General features: G+C 45.3%; 1 long non-coding RNA gene and 1 pseudogene across 1 annotated transcript in view; both read left to right on the top strand.

Moving 5' to 3' along the window:
- Positions 1-13,615, top strand: part of LOC125518114 (uncharacterized) — a 55,902-nt gene that overhangs the window by 22,979 nt on the left and 19,308 nt on the right. The window lies entirely within an intron of this gene.
- Positions 11,028-13,516, top strand: LOC147960799 (putative disease resistance protein RGA1; annotated as a pseudogene).

The raw sequence follows: 13,615 nt of genomic DNA on the forward strand, positions 1-13,615 counted from the left end.
TGGTAAATTCCACCATTAAGAAAGCTCGACTTGTCGTTAAGATGTTTTCCGACAAGTTCAAGGAGTTGACTACGATGAGACTTTCTCACTCGTAGCGATGCTAAGAGTCTGTTGGAATTATATTAGCGATTACTGCATTATTTATGAAATCTTGCAGATAGGATGTCAAAACATTGTTTCCTCAACGTTTTTTTTTGAGGAAAGGTTGTATGTGATACAAACCGGAAGGTTTTGTCAATCCTGAAAGATGCTAATAAGTATGCAAAGCTCCAGCAATCCTTCTAGGGACTGGAGTAAGCATCTCGGAGTTGGAATGTATGCTTTGATAAGATGATCAAAGTTTTGGGTGTATACAAAGTTTATGAGAAACTTGTATTTCCAAAGAAGTGAGTGGGAGCACTATAGAATTTCTGATGAGTATATGTTGTTGACATATTATGGATCAGAAATGATGTAGAATTTCTGGAAAGCATATAGGGTTATTTGAAAAGTGTTTTTCAATGGAAAGCCTGGATTAAGCTACTTGAACATTGAGCATCAAGATCTATAAGGATAGATCAAAACGCTTAATGGTACTTTCAAATGAGCACATACCTTGACATGATCTTAAAGGTGTTCAAGATGGATCAGTCAAAGAATGAGTTCTTGCCTGAGTTGTAAGGTATGAAGTTAAGACTTAAAGCTCGACCACGGCAGAAGAAAGAGGAAGGACGAAGGTCGTCCCCTATGCTTTTATCATAGGCTCTCTACAGTATGCTATGCTGTGTACCGCACCTGAAGTGTGCCTTGCCATGAGTTAGTCAAGGGGTATAAGAGTGATCTAAGAATGGATCACAGGACAGCGGTCGAAGTTATCCTTAGTAACTAGTGGACTAAGGAATTTTCTCGATTATGGAGGTGGTAAAAGAGTTCGTCGTAAAGGGTTATGCCGATGCAAACTTTGACACTAATCCAGATTATTCTGAGTAGTAAACTGGATTCGTATAGTAGAACAGTTATTTGAAATGGCTCCAAATATAGCGTAGTAGCTGCATCTACAAGATGACATAGAGATTTGCGAAGTACATACGGATCTGAAAGATTCAGACCCGTTGACTATAACATCTCTCACAAGCATAACATGTTCAAACCCAGAACTCATCGAGTGTTAATCACATGGTAATGTGAACTAGATTATTGACTCTAGTAAACTCTTTGGGTGTTAGTCACATGGGGATGTGACCTTGAGTGTTAATCACATATCGATGTGAACTGGATTATTGACTCTAGTGCAAGTGGGAGACTGTTGGAAATATGTCCTAGAGGCAATAATAAATTAGTTATTATTATATTTCCTTGTTCATGATAATCGTTTATTATCCATGCTAGAATTGTATTGATAGGAAACTCAGATACATGTGTGGATACATAGACAACACCATGTCCCTAGTAAGCCTCTAGTTGACTAGCTCGTTGATCAATAGATGGTTACGGTTTCCTGACCATGGACATTGGATGTCATTGATAATGGGATCACATCATTAGGAGAATGATGTGATGGACAAGACCCAATCCTAAGCCTAGCACAAGATCATGTAGTTCGTATGCTAAAGCTTTTCTAATGTCAAGTATAATTTCCTTAGACCATGAGATTGTGCAACTCCCGGATACCGTAGGAGTGCTTTGGGTGTGCCAAACGTCACAACGTAACTGGGTGGCTATAAAGGTACACTACAGGTATCTCCGAAAGTGTCTGTTGGGTTGGCACGAATCGAGACTGGGATTTGTCACTCCGTGTAAACGGAGAGGTATCTCTGGGCCCACTCGGTAGGACATCATCATAATGTGCACAATGTGATCAAGGAGTTGATCACGGGATGATGTGTTACGGAACGAGTAAAGAGACTTGCCGGTAACGAGATTGAACAAGGTATCGGGATACCGACGATCGAATCTCGGGCAAGTGTCGTACCGATAGACAAAGGGAATTGTATACGGGATTGATTAAGTCCTTGACATCGTGGTTCATCCGATGAGATCATCGTGGAACATGTGGGAGCCAACATGGGTATCTAGATCCCGCTGTTGGTTATTGACCGGAGAGTCATCTCGGTCATGTCTGCATGTCTCCCGAACCCGTAGGGTCTACACACTTAAGGTTCGGTGACGCTAGGGTTATAGAGATATTAGTATGCGGTAACCCGAAAGTTGTTCGGAGTCCCGGATGAGATCCCAGACATCACGAGGAGTTCCGGAATGGTCCGGAGGTAAAGAATTATATATAGGAAGTGCTATTTCGGCCATCGGGACAAGTTTCGGGGTCACCGGTATTGTACCGGGACCACCGGAAGGGTCCCGGGGGTCCACCGGGTGGGGCCACCTGCCCCGGGGGGCCACATGGGCTGTAGGGGGTGCGCCTTGGCCTATATGGGCCAAGGGCACCAGCCCCAAGAGGCCCATGCGCCAAGAGAAGAGGGAAAGGAAGAGTCCTAAAAGGGGAAGGCACCTCCGAGGTGCCTTGGGGAGGAGGGACTCCTCCCTGGCCGCACCCTTCCTTGGAGGAAGGGCCAAAGGCTGCGCCCCCCTCTCCCTTGGCCCTATATATAGTGGGGAAAGGGAGGGCAGCCATACCTGAGCCCTGGCGCCTCCCTCTCCCTCCCATGACACATCTCCCTCCTCCCGCAGCGCTTGGCGAAGCCCTGTTGGAATCCCGCTACTTCCACCACCACGCCGTCGTGCTGCTGGATCTCCATCAACCTCTCCTCCCCCCTTGCTGGATCAAGAAGGAGGAGACGTCGCTGCTCCGTACGTGTGTTGAACGCGGAGGTGCCGTCCGTTTGGCGCTAGGATCATCGGTGATTTGGATCACGACGAGTACGACTCCATCAACCCCGTTCTCTTGAACGCTTCCGCGCGCGATCTATAAGGGTATGTAGATCCACTCCTCCCTCGTTGCTAGATGACTCCATATATTGATCTTGGTGACACGTAGGAATTTTTTTGAATTATTGCTACGTTCCCCAACATGCATCACCATGATCTTGCGTGTGCGTAGGGAAATTTTTGAAATTACTACGTTCCCCAACAATATAGCCGTTCAATATATTGATCTTTATGTCTCAACCATTTCGAGACTCCTCGTCATGTCCGTGATCAAATCCGGGACTCCAAATTACCTTCAGTACATCAAAACACATAAACTCATAATATCGATCGTCACCGAACGTTAAGCGTGCGGACCCTACAGGTTCGAGAACTATGTAGACATGACCGAGACTCATCTCCGGTCAATAACCAATAGCGGAACCTGGATGCTCATATTGGTTCCTACATATTCTACGAAGATCTTTATCGGTCAAACCGCATAACAACATACGATGTTCCCTTTGTCATCGGCATGTTACTTGCCTAAGATTCGATCGTCGGTATCCCAATACCTAGTTCAATCTCGTTACCGGCAAGTCTCTTTACTCGTTCCGTAATTTTACATCCCGTAACTAACTCATTAGCTACATTGCTTGCAAGGCTTATTGTGATGTACATTACCGAGAGGGCCCCAGAGATACCTCTTAGATAATCGGAGTGACAAATCCAAATCTTGATCCATGCCAACTCAACAAACAACATTGGAGACACCTGTAGAGCACCTCTATAATCACCCAGTTACGTTGTGACGTTTGGTAGCACACAAAGTGTTCCTCCGGTATTCGGGAGTTGCATGATCTCATAGTCATAGGAACATGTATAGTTATGGAGAAAGCAATAGCAACAAACTAAACAATCATCGTGCTAAGCTAACGGATGGATCAAGTCAATCACATCATTCTCTAATGATGTGATCTCGTTAATCAAATGACAACTTATGTCTATGGTTAGGAAACGTAACCATCATTGATTCAACGAGCTAGTCAAGTAGATGCAAGCTAGTGACACTTTGTTTGTCTATGTATTCACACTTGTACTAAGTTTCCGGTTAATACAATTCTAGCATGAATAATAAACATTTGTCATGATATAAGGGAATATAAATAACAACTTTATTATTGCCTCTAGGGCATATTTTCTTCATGGGTTCCCTCATCCCTGCTACCATAGCGGCCAACTGAGGCTAGGGGAACTCTTGACAGCGCGGCTGCTCAAGGGGATGCAAGTCGCCTCCTGATTGCATCTCTCAAGAAACCCTAGAAAAAACATTTTGAGACGTTTTTGCTTTCATTGACAGCTTGCTTGCTAGGAAAAGTATAGTTCACTCGTTTGGGCGTCCCAAATTTTACAATCCATTTGGACCTCCTTTTTAGGGCCTCTTTCGTTTGCAAGATTCTGAAAACACATGAATAAGCAAAATACATTATTAGACTGCCATGTCCTCTTGAATCCCGTGCGATTAAAACTACAGGAATTTCAATGAAAAAAAGTTTGATAGCATAGAAAACACAAATAATTTTACCAATATGTTTGATTGGATGAATTTCCCCCCTCCAATACAGGAATTTATTTGTAACCACCGAGAGAGAGCATTCCCACAAGTGTTACAAAGCCAAATTCTCACTTTTATTTTCGGGATGTCATTGATCCAGATACACTTGCGGCCTTTGCAATGCAAGCATCTATATAGACCAGACGCTTAAATACAAGCATACACTGTAGATGAGGAATTGAATCTGATAGGAACTGAACCCACTGTAGACGAGGTGGACGGTCACCTGGTCGGCCTTCAGAAACCTGGCTCTGTTGAGGCGCGCCGCGCGGAGATTAGAAATGGCAAGAAGCCCCAGGAGCAGTGCTTGTGGAACGACCAAAATAATAGTACCCGTGAGGAATTGGAAGCAGACCTATCAGCAAGGACGGCAACGAAGCCCATATACAGAGAGGAGCAAATGGGAACCGCCACCGGAAGGCATATGGAAATTAAACTCTAATGCAGCGTTCCTAACCAATACTGGCGACACTGTGGCTGGAACCATCGTCAGAACACACCAGGGTGTGGTTGCATTAGCATGTGGGCAGCGACTGCAGGCATGCAAGGACCCAGAAGAAGCTGAAATGGCTGCTGTTGCACACGGACTCTCAGTATTAAGCAAATACTATAGGGGGCCAGTTTGTGTGGAATCAGACTGTGCTTCAGTCATCTCAATGCTGAATAACAGAGCAAGTAATCTGTCGGCTCTTTTCCCCTAGTCATGGAAGTGAGGCACTTCATGAATGTTTTCAAAGAAGTGACCTTCAGTAGTGTGAGAAGATCCAGCAATAAACTGGCACATGAGCTTGCTGCTCTAGCAAGAAGACAGGGAGACCTCTTTATTTTTGACGATGTCCCTCCTTCCTTAAGGAGCATCCTCATAGAGGACTGTAATAGCTCTTCCATTGTTACTTAAGTTGTAGCTGGTTTGATCCTAAAATAAAATAAAATAAAAAATACAAGCATACGCACACATCCTTGTGAACGCACATAGGTACATACATCCTATTCGTATGAGCATCTTTAAAAAACTGAGGCTGGCGGATTTTAGACTAACTAAGTGCATTGTCAACATGGACCCTCAAACCGCCCGCAACCGTGCGGTCCGGACATGTTTTGTTATCCAACGCGGTCCTATATCGATCCGCTCGGCTGCCCGGGTATCATTTTTTCCGAAAACTAGAAGCAAGGAGCTCTGTGTGCGTCCGGACCGCTGCCACGCAAGCGTCCGACAAACATGGCCCAGCCAAAACCCTCCCCCTCGCCCGCTCGCTTTCCTGCCCGAAGTCAGCTGCCCGCATTCATGCCGCCCTAGAGCGGCCGCTTCGCATTGACGCCTTTCTAGAGCGGACGTGACATATCACTGACACCGGCATTGAAGTGACTTGCCGGCCTAGGGCGCCGCCACTCCGTGTCCCCAATGTGCGCGCCTATTCAAAGCCGGGGGACGTTTACTGAACGAGACGGGATGAATATCTACCATTGTTGAATGTTTTACCAACAAGCAAAATTAGAAAAAGTATATTTTAAAGAAAATCTAGTTTTTTTAGACAAACATTGTTGAATGTTTTACCAACATCCAAAATTGGATGGTGAAAAAACGTTCGTGTAGGTCCGAAAATAAAACAAGAAGAATGCAAGAAGGCAATTTTTTAAAGCACTTTGGGACATTTATTTTGTCTTTTTGTCCGAACGGATCCTTTTCCGTTACAAAGCTTTGCATGTTAGCAAAATATTCAATAATGTTTAACACAATGAAGAGGAAGATTCGAAAACAAAAGTAAGACAACTAAAGTTTTGATGAATGCCAGGTAAGAAAAGGAAAATTGCAGAGAACCCATCCTCCGTCCGAAAATACTTATCAAAAAAGTTAATGTGTTTAGATGTATTTTAGTTTAAATACATCTGTTTTATCATTTTTATAACAAATAATACTTGTTTTTTGAACAAAATGGATGTATCACTCTAAAAAAAAGAAAAATGTTGTATCTAAACGTATTTTAGTTTTAAATACATTTATTTTTATCAATTTTTACGATAAAGTATTTTTGGATGAAGGGAGTAGAGCGGCAAGAGGCTCTCCTTCACTGTGAGAACGGAAGTGCACAATCGCCTAGAGCCAAGTCATAGGACTACCTTCCAAGGTTTTGGTTATTGAATGAGTGAATTTTACCGAGAGAGACTGATAAATGTGGTTATCATGGTTATCGAGAAATACCGAGAATATTTTAAACGAATTTTATAATTGAATTTTGAATTTAAATAAGCGAATGAACGAACATTCGAATCAGAGACCTTTCAAAACAGGAACTAGGTTGCTATCAACATGTCAGCATCAACTCTCATGTCATTAATTAAATCCTACATACTTTATTATAAATTGAGCGTTTAAATTCAATTTAATATTTTTTGCTTGGTATGGGGATTTAACGAAGGGAACGAAAATCGCGGTAACCACGGGGAATCTTGAAATTTCGACTGTAAGGGCATCTCCAGCCGGGCCCCCAGCAGGTCCCCCAGGCCACTTTTTGGCGCCGGCGCCGAAAAAACGGCCCAGTCGCGCCCCCAGGACGCCAAAAATCGCTGGTTCGGACCTTTTTTCCGCCCGGCGGTCACAGGCCGAACCCGGCGCGCTGGGGAGCTGTTGGGGGCTCCGGCGCTAGGGAAAAGCACGCTTGGCCCACACCGATAGGGGAAAAGTCAAGGTTTTCTTTCCCCGACTCGCCTCGCACCCCCCGCGCCCTCGGCCACCACTAGCTATATCCCGGCGACGGCCGTCGCCCTACTCCGGTAGATAGCCATTCCCCGTCGGAAAATAGCAGCGCTTCGCCGCGGCAGCCCCTCCCACAGCAGCTGGGCGTTTCCGGCCGCCGTTTCCGGCCGCGGAGGCGCGGTTTAACGGCGGGTACACGCCCACCGAGCGCAAGGTGTTCGGCGTTTTGCCTGTCTCGGCGATGGACTCGGATGAGGAGGAAGAGCTCGCCGCGCTGCTGGAGGAGGAAGCCGCGGCCGACGTCCAGGAAGAAGAGCATCTCATGGTGCTCGCCGCCCTCGCCCAGCTGCTGGCGAGCAATGAAAATCCGCAGCGAGGTGGCTCGGCGTCGGGGCGAGTGAAAGCAAAGAACCGGCATCGTCTCCAAGACTACTGCATGCTCTACTCCGACTACTTCGCCAATGCTCCACTTCATGGCGAGAGAACATTTCGGCGCCATTATCGGATGAGCCGAAAGCTCTTCCTCAGGATTGTGAATTCCATCCGGGAGTTCGACAACTACTTCAAGTGCAAGATGGATTGCACTGGCGCTCTTGGATTCACCTCCATCCAGAAGTGCACGACAGCGATGAGGATGCTTGCATATGGAGCTCCCAGTGATTCAATCGACGACTATGGGCGCATGGCCAAGTCCACCAGCATAGAGTGTTTCTACAAGTTCTGTCGGGCAGTGGTGGCAGTGTTTGGGCCACAATACTTGAGAACACCCAATGCAGAAGACACTGCTCGGATCCTAGCCCAGAATGCAGCAAGAGGATTTTCTGGGATGCTTGGAAGCATCGACTGCATGCATTGGAAATGGAAGAACTGCCCATTTGGTTGGCAGGGGATGTACAAAGGCGCCAAAGGCGGTTGCAGTGTGGTGCTTGATGCGGTAGCCACACAGGACCTCTGGATTTGGCACTCCTTCTTTGATATGCCAGGAACTCACAATGACATCAACGTGCTGCAGTGCTCTCCTATTTTTGCCAAGCTCGTTGAGGACCATTCTCCTCTGGTGAACTTCGAGATCAATGGGCACCAATACAACAAGGGGTACTATCTAGCTGACGGCATCTATCCGAGATGGTCGACATTTGTGAAGACGATCTCAAACCCTGTGGCAGGAGGCAAGAACGCCTGGTTTGCGAAGTTTCAGGAGGCTTGCAGGAAGGATGTCGAGCGGGCATTTGGTGTGCTCCAATCTCGATTTGCTGTTGTTCGGTACCCCGCTCAGACCTGGCCCAAAGATCAAATGTGGGAGATTATGACTTGCTGTGTCATCTTGCACAACATGATCATCGAGAGCGAGCAAGAAGACCCAGTGTTTGACACTGAACCATACTATAGGCAGGGTCCTCTAGCCGAAGTTGATCACCAGCTACCGGCAACTTGGACTGTCTATCTCAGTATGCGTCAGGAGATTCGAGACCCACAGGTGCATCATCAACTGCAGAAAGATCTGATTGAGCACCTATGGAGGCTCAAGGGGGACGCTGTGTGATGAAATACGAGTTTTTATTTGTTGAACTATATAATTTGTATTGAACTATTTGTTGTTGTACTATTTTGTTGAAGTATTTGATTTTTCTGTGATGAAATATGTGATAAGAAATAATTGTGTTGATAATTGAACGCCGAGACACGGCGAAACCACGCCAAATATGGGCCTATTCTCGCCCATATGGGTCCTTTATTCGCCGAAATTGGGCCAATTTCAGCGCCTGGGGGCGAGCTGGGGGCGACGACTGGGCGCAAAACCGCCCCAGCGCCGAGTGTATCGCCGGCTCGCCCCCAGGAGGCGATTTTTATGCGTCCTAGGAGGACCAACGGCTGGAGATGCCCTAACCAAAACCTTGCTACCCTCCACCCTCCCCTTCCCTCGCCGCCGGCGTCGTCGGAGCGGCTCCCTCCATCTGATTCGGATCTGGCGGATGGAGGACCTCCCGAACACCGAACCTGTCCGGCGGGCGGAGACTCGGCTCTGCGCGCGCTGCGGCCCATGGGTGGAGCCGTGGAGGCCTGGTGGGGGCACTCAGCCGGATGCGGTGCCGGCTCTTGCGGCATAGCTAGCCGGCCGGCGGTGGCCCTAACGGCATCTATACTTCCATGAACTTCCATCCATGGCGTGACATTGGCGCGTAGGAGTCGCCGCGTCCGAGGCATCGCCGGTGGTCGACGAAACGGGTTTGACAACTAGTAAGTATAACTCTCCACTTTCAGGAGGGCGATTCTTAGTTTGCCAAATGTAGGTAACTAGGTAGAAATGAAATAAATATTCATCGGGACAAACTTCTTTGGCAAAAAGATCAAAGACCACTGGAAATTACTCCCTCCGTCCCATACATTATGAGACGGGGTAGTAACTTATTAGTCGTTTGGTATGCAGACATAATGATGTGGATGATTTTTTTTTGAAACTATGATGTGGATGAATTGGGAGTGCTTATCTTCTGACTGATGACTGAGGCAAGTTGGTTTGAAAAGTGGGTTGTAGATCTTTATATGCTAAAAGTTTTCTGCACCCATCTTCATTTCTTCAGACAACCAGAGTTTCAGTTACTTTTGCATTTAGGTCTTTGTATGGCTTTCTCTACACATAAGGCTGGTCACAATGGGGAGGAACTTAGGAGTAACATCACACACTCCAATACAACTTTGCTTATGTGGCACATATTTAATGAAGAGAGAGGTGCTTGTGGTAACTAGCTAAGTTACCGGTACATCACACACTCCAAGAAACAATGAGTCTATAACCTAATAAATACATCGTTGCATGACACTACATAGATATTCCTACCCACTATAGAGGTAGTAACATAGTCTAGGGAAGTGTGTAAGTTACTAGCTTATGTTCTCGTCCATTGTGACCAGCCTAAGTATTACAAGTTCAGCCAAGGGTAACCTACTCTTTATTTAAAAAGGGTAACGTACTATATTGGGTTAGAAACCAGGAGAGAGACATCAAGTGTTGCTTTTGTCCAAGCAACGAATTATATGATCAACTCCTTTGTCGATGCCTATTAGCATGATATAAATGGTGATGGCGTGCTTCTTGGTGCGCCTTTTGGCTTTGCTTTAACTCCTACATATCCTGATCATCCTAGCGAAGGCTGGAAATGTCATTCTCCACCCTCAAAACAATTTTTTGAGCTATTTGGGAGGTGCAGGTCTGCAGCAACTCTCTTGGGCTGTGAAAGACAAAGATACTATTCGTATGTCAACACAAACCATACCTGATGATCCTACTAGTGTCTTTTAGGCCATTACAGAAACCAGTGGCTTAGGAGGTGTCCTACAGGGATACAGACAAGCGAGGGAACAGGACATATTTCCAAGGACGATGGTTTCCATGGTCGCCAGTGGTGGTTGATGTATGCTTGTGTTTGTGTGTAGTCCTGGCCTTCTAGTGTCGTTGTTTTATTCCAAGTCGTAGTGCTGTATGGAGGATGGTTATGTTCTTCAGTTCAGTTGCATTTTACCATCTTTTGTGGCCTGAGGCCCTGAACTATTGTCATGCTCAATGGTTTCTTTAGTGAAATCAGGGATGATGTCCTTTTTTATATATAAAAAATGTGTTTCACCTCTGTCTGCATTTGCAAAAAATTTGTGCACTTTTTCCTTTTGTGGCATGTGCCTCCCAAAAGTGTGCAAGTATCATTTTGTTTTGCAGAGGCATCAAGGAGAGATATATGTTATGTTCTAGCTAACTATGTATGAAATGACAGTTTTTTTTTACTGTGAATATTAAATGCAGTATACAGAGAAAAATAGTAAAGCAAATCTGATGATATTCTATGTGCAGCTCCTTTGTGCTTTATTGCCCAGATATCCAATATGGCAGAGGTGATTATATCAAGCCTTGCAATCTCAGTTCTCCGAAAGGCCACATCTTCTGGCAGTGAATGGGCCGTTAATGAGTTCAAGTCGTCCTGGAATATCAAGAAAGAGCTTGGAAAGTTGGAAAGGTCACTGAGTTCCATCTGTGGTGTTCTTGAAGATGCCGAGGGCAAACAGTCAACTTCTTATGCTCTTAAAGAGTGGTTAGACAATTTGAAGGATGCAGTCTACGACATAGATGATGTTCTGGATGGCGTGGCCACCCGAGCTCTAGAGCAAAAGGTTCATACAGGATTCTTCGCTCGAATGACCCACATGCTTGCTTTTCCATTCAAATTGAGCCACATGATAAGAGATGTCCGTGAAAAACTTGATGACATAGCATCCAACAGATCAAAATTTGGATTAACAGGCCATCTAATTGATAGCCATGTATCCAGGTGCAGTAACAGGGAAACACATTCCTTTATTAATGAAAAATATATTATTGGAAGAGATGACGCTAAAGACAATATTGTCAGAGTTATATTGACTGCTGCAAACTCAAATTCTTTGTCTGTGCTTCCTATAGTTGGTTTGGGAGGCATAGGAAAAACTGCATTGGCCAAGTTGGTATACAATGATGCACGGACTAGCAAGAAGTTTGAAAGGAAGTTATGGGCATGTGTCTCTGATGTATTTGATCTTCACAAGATCTTAGATGACATAATACAATCTGGTAGCGGTGAAAGCAACAAAGAACTAAACCTGGAAATGTTACATCGCAAGTTGTGTGGGATTTTACAGGAGAAGAGATTTTTCCTTGTACTTGATGACATGTGGAATGATAAAGTTTCTGACTGGGAAGAGTTGAGAAGCCTGCTTTCCAGTGGTGGTAGTGGAAGTGTGATTGTAGTCACTACGCGCAGTTCAAATGTTGCATCCCTGGTGAAGACCCTGGAACAATATGACGTTGCAAAATTACCACATGATGAGTGTATGGAAGTATTTGTTCAGTGCGCATTCAGAGATGGCAGTGAAAAAGACCCCGATTTGCTAAAACTGGGGAACTCCATTGTTAAAAAATGTTGTGGTGTTCCTTTGGCAGCAAAGACACTGGGTTCCCTGTTGTGTAATAGTCGAAATGTTGAAGAATGGCGGCGCATCAACGAAGACAAACTGTGGAACATTGAGGGAAGCATAAATGGTATTTTGACAGCATTAAAATTGAGTTATGATGAACTTCCACCTCATCTGCGAGCGTCTTTCTCTTGCCTATCAACTTTTCCGAAGGACTACCATATGTTTACAAATCACCTTGTTATGTTCTGGATGGCATTGGGGTTGTTGCACGGGGCCAGTGAAAGCCACGAGGCGTTAACTAATGGAGCAAAATACTTCCATGAACTTCTTGACAGATCCCTTTTACAAGACCAATATATTCTTTACGATGGCAGCATTCAGAAATGTAAAATGCATGATCTCGTTCATGATCTAGCAATATCGGTGTCCAGAAATGAGTGTGCTATTGTTAGTTGTGAAAAGGTTGCAGTGTCTGAAACAGTTCGGCATCTAGTGTGGGACCGCAAGGACTTTTCAGGTGGATCTGAAATTTCCTAAGCAGCTGAAAAGGGCACGTAAGGTGAGAACTTGTGCAAGCAGATACAATTATGGCACCGTGAGCAAAGCCTTCCTCGAGGACCTATTCTCTACTTTCACACTCCTGCGTGTCTTGATTTTCTCTTCTGTTGAATTTGAAGAGCTACCGAGTTCAGTTGCAAATTTGAGGCATCTGAGGTGCCTAGATCTACAATGGAACAAGAAAATCAGAATCCTACCGAATTCCTTATGCAGATTGGTGAATCTACAAACAGTTCATCTTGGCCGGCCGGTGCAGCCAATTTGAGGAGCTACCAGGACGTATGGATGAACTTGTCAACCTTACGTTCTTGGTCCTCACGTCAAAACAAAAGAATTTAATAAAAAGTGGGTTTTGTGGTTGGTCTTCCATGGCATTCCTATATCTGAGCGGCTGCACTGAGTTAATATCACTCACAGAAGGATTTGGTAGCCTCACTGCTCTCCGAGAGTTGCTCATCTTCAACTGCCCAAAGCTCGCTTCTCTCCCCTCTTCCATGAAGCAGCTCTGTGTGCTTGAGAAGTTGGTGATTAGTAACTGCCAAGAGCTTGATCTGATGGAACCAGTAGAAGCCTTGAGTGGGCTGGGAAGCCTACATGTGCTTACTCTCGTTGAGCTTCCAAAGCTCATGGGCTTTCCAGAGAGCTTCAAATCTTGTGTGTCATCTCTTCAGCATGTCCTGATTCGCGATTGCAAAGGGGTTGAGAAGCTGCCGAGCTTCATTCGAGATTTCACCTGTCTTAAGAAAATTGTAATTCAGGACTGCCCTAAGTTGAGCAGGAGATGCACGGCTGAATCCGGGGAGGATTATCATCTCATCCGCGATATCCCTGTCATACACATCGATGGAGACACTTGCGAAGGGTAAGCTTATTAACTGCAGATTTGAGTTTCTCAGCTAGTTACTCTTCTGTTCCTTCGGGGAAAAAAATATTTGAGCATATCCATCATATCATATTCATATGCT

Source organism: Triticum urartu, chromosome 7A, assembly GCF_056163025.1.
Source record: "Triticum urartu cultivar PI428250 chromosome 7A, HENAU_Tu73, whole genome shotgun sequence".
NCBI classification, from domain to species: Eukaryota; Viridiplantae; Streptophyta; class Magnoliopsida; order Poales; family Poaceae; genus Triticum; species Triticum urartu.